This window comes from Belonocnema kinseyi, chromosome 5 (genome assembly GCF_010883055.1).
Source record: "Belonocnema kinseyi isolate 2016_QV_RU_SX_M_011 chromosome 5, B_treatae_v1, whole genome shotgun sequence".
Classification (NCBI taxonomy): Eukaryota; Metazoa; Arthropoda; class Insecta; order Hymenoptera; family Cynipidae; genus Belonocnema; species Belonocnema kinseyi.
Window position 1 is genome coordinate 43,748,631 of NC_046661.1, and position 3,413 is coordinate 43,752,043.

The window sequence follows — 3,413 nt, forward strand, 5'->3', positions numbered from 1 at the left end:
TACGTCCGTGTCCAGTTTCATTAATGTCTCCCTTTTTTTTTATTTTTGAAGATCTTGTGTGACCTTCCTAACCTTCTTTTTTAAGGTCACATAAGAGTTCTGCTTGTTCTTTCATTCTTATGATACAGGTTTCTTTCCTTTTTTCTTTCCTGGACCAGCTTTTGTTGTAGCTCCTGCTTCTTCCCAACTTTGAGTTCAGATCGGTTTTCATCATTTCGCCTACTTCCTCGATCTGCTTAATTCTTATTCTTTTCTCTGTTGTCTTCCTATTTAACAATGTCACCTCTGAATGTTTACTCTTAGTGAAATTGTTTATTGTTTCATCAGCCTCTAACTTAGATCGTTTTATTTGTTGCTGCCGTTGTTCGTTCTGATATTTTAGTTGCTACTGTTGTTGTAGTTGTTGTTGGTGTGAAAATTGTTGTTGCGGATTCTGTTGCTGCATTTCTTGTGTCATCCCATCGTCACTTTCCAGATTTATTTCCAAAATTTGAAGTTTTGTACTGTTACTAGCCAAGGCCTTGTGTTTTTTAATTCGCGGATCACGTAAAAAAAATTTGAAATAATTATTTGAAAATTATAAAAATCAAGAAATTTTCAATTTTAAAAAAAATTTTAATTTGTTTAATAATTATAAAAAAGCGAAAAAATAAATAAAATTTTAATGTATTACTAACCTACTGTTTCCTTTCCACTTTCTATTGAGATGTACAATGAATGCGTCATTTTGATTGCTGCTGGGAGACAGCGGACAAGTACCTCCTGGTTCTTTGTCTCCACTGCCTCATTTCGTCGCTTAAGAAGCAACACCGCCTAACCCACTTTTCCTGACAGTGGGTTAGGTGGTGTTGCTTCTTAAGCGACGATTTAGGAGTTTTACTAGGGCAGCAGAAGAAGTGAATTCAGCAAGGTATGCCTCCAAACCAGCCATTGCAGCTAGGTGTTTACTTATTGCATCAAGTGCAATTCTGGCATTTTTGAACGCACTGTCACACATTTTTCAAAATTATGATTCGAGTTTTGAATCGAAATCACTTCACTCACTTTTTTTATTTAACACTTTTTAATCCAATTTTGAATTTGGGACACTTCACTCACTTTTTCTCTTAATTAGCTTTAAACTTGGGAATTAAGGAATGACTATAAAAACACGTTTGGTAATATAGGGGACAGTGTTGCATAAGCAAAGGCAAGGTCTAGACTGACTTTTGGGAAACAGTAACTTTCTTGCAAGGAAAATGGGCCCATCCCCTCTCCCCTGCCTACGGTCACACCCCCAACACTCTTGTAAGGACCCTTAAAAAATCTATTAATAGATGTTCTTACAAATCCATACAACTTTTCACTATATGTATTATATTTTAAAACCAAAACATTTATTCATCATATATAAAAAATATTTCTATTTGATATATTTTTACAAAAATGTTCATAAAATAATGATTACATCATTTCAATGTTTAAACCGTTTTTTTCTTACCTTATATATCATAATTCTGAAGTTTTTGATTAGTTGTTACTGAACTTGTCTCCATTAGTATAATTACTAACCGAAATACTTACTTGATGCTAGTAATTAGTAAAAAGATATAATACTGAACTGAATTAGTAAACCATTGTTACTAATCTTTACTGAAAGTGTATTTAAATATTTTACATAGATGAAACTGCTTAAAACTTAATTAAACTATCTCACAATCTCTTAATAATTATTCTTCAAGTCATAAAAGAAAAAAAGTCCACATGACAGAATTCGAGCCTTCACGTAGGACTACCAAACATCTTATCTTAACGACACTGTACGCTCTCAATAATTCCTGCAGTAAGAATGTGATTACTGGATTGGAACTACAGACCGATGGATGTTTTGAACCAATTGTCAAAATTTTACTAATAAACTACAGGGAATTACTTTTGGGGTTCCAACACGGACAACATTCCTGCAACAGATCATTATCATCGACGATTATTTTGAAAAGGAGAAGCAACCCTTATCAGATCATACTGAACCCCTTGAGATAAATGACTAAAAAGTGATATTTACAAGATATTTGGAGAAAGGACCATTCTTTTCGGCAGTATACCTGAACCTGTTGCAGAATGTGAAAATAGTGAAAATTCTTGTGAAGTGAAGAAAAAAAAGTATTTGTACCTGCTGTTGCAATGAAAAAAACCACTTTTATTGGTTTAAAGAATGTTCTTTTGTGTGCAGACGAGCCATTAACAGAGTAAAAAATAATTATTATACAGATATTCTTCATGCCCGATTATCGTCCAAATTTAACGACTATTATCTGGAAATTGTATATTTAGCATTAAGATAGTAAGCGATTTATTTTCGAAAATGTATCACTTTGAAGTTAACAAAAAATTGTATACAATCTTTTTTTAGCTTCAGGAGGCACTCAATTTTTGCACCCCTCTATGAAAAGTTTACTTCTGGCAGACGGTCAGTAAGTAACGGGAGTCAAAATGGATTTCCTAATGTTTTTACATTGACGTATACAGGCTCGGACTAGATGCGATTTAAGTGTGACAAATACATTCAGCTTCCCAGTCAGTTGCGGATACATTTTTGTCGGTGATTTGAACAAAATAACACAGGCAGGATATGACAGGATATACCCTCATAAATTACCCTTTAAACAAGTGTTCGAGAGTGGAGAGTAGAGAAGAGGAGTCGGGATGCGCACCCTCAAGTCGGCTGCAAACAGGTGTCCCATAGTGGTGAGAGTAGGGCCCACCACCACGGCGAGGTGGTCGGCGCCATAGTGCGGTAAAGGGGGAAAAAGAAAGTGGAGGGGGTGGTCTCTCCATAGTGTCCTGGTACTGCTCGTGTTCTTTGTCATTCTTTTAATTGTTTTAATTTTGTTTTCTGGGTCTTGTCGATTTTTCCTTGTGTATTTTTATGCCGAACAAATATTAAACCATAAGTTATAAGAACTATGGTTGGAACAGGGGTTGGGGGTCAGTGGAAGTAACGTTACGAACTTAGATACAATTTAGTATGTTTTCTTATAATTAACTGTTAAAGAATTGTTCTTTTTTCTCTGTTTTTGAGAAACTTCTTTTTCTCGTTTTTTCGCTTAAGTCCTTTTTTGTAGAAATTTCTACTTACTTAAAATGTAAAGTGCAAACAGAATTTTAAAAAAATATTATTTAGTAACTCGAAAATTTCCCTTTTTTAAAAAGAAACCGTAAACGAAATTAATTATAGATCTTAATTACAGATCCATAGTTAGATCTGGCTTGACGAAAGCAAGCGCGATAATCGAGAAACAGTATACCAGTAGCACGTTCTGTTTGGATTTCAATATACGCCTCGGCCCCACCCCACCCATCGACTTAGGCCGAGGACGTGGTTGCCATAGAAACGGCAAAAGGTTGAAGAGGGCAGCACCTCGATGCAGGTA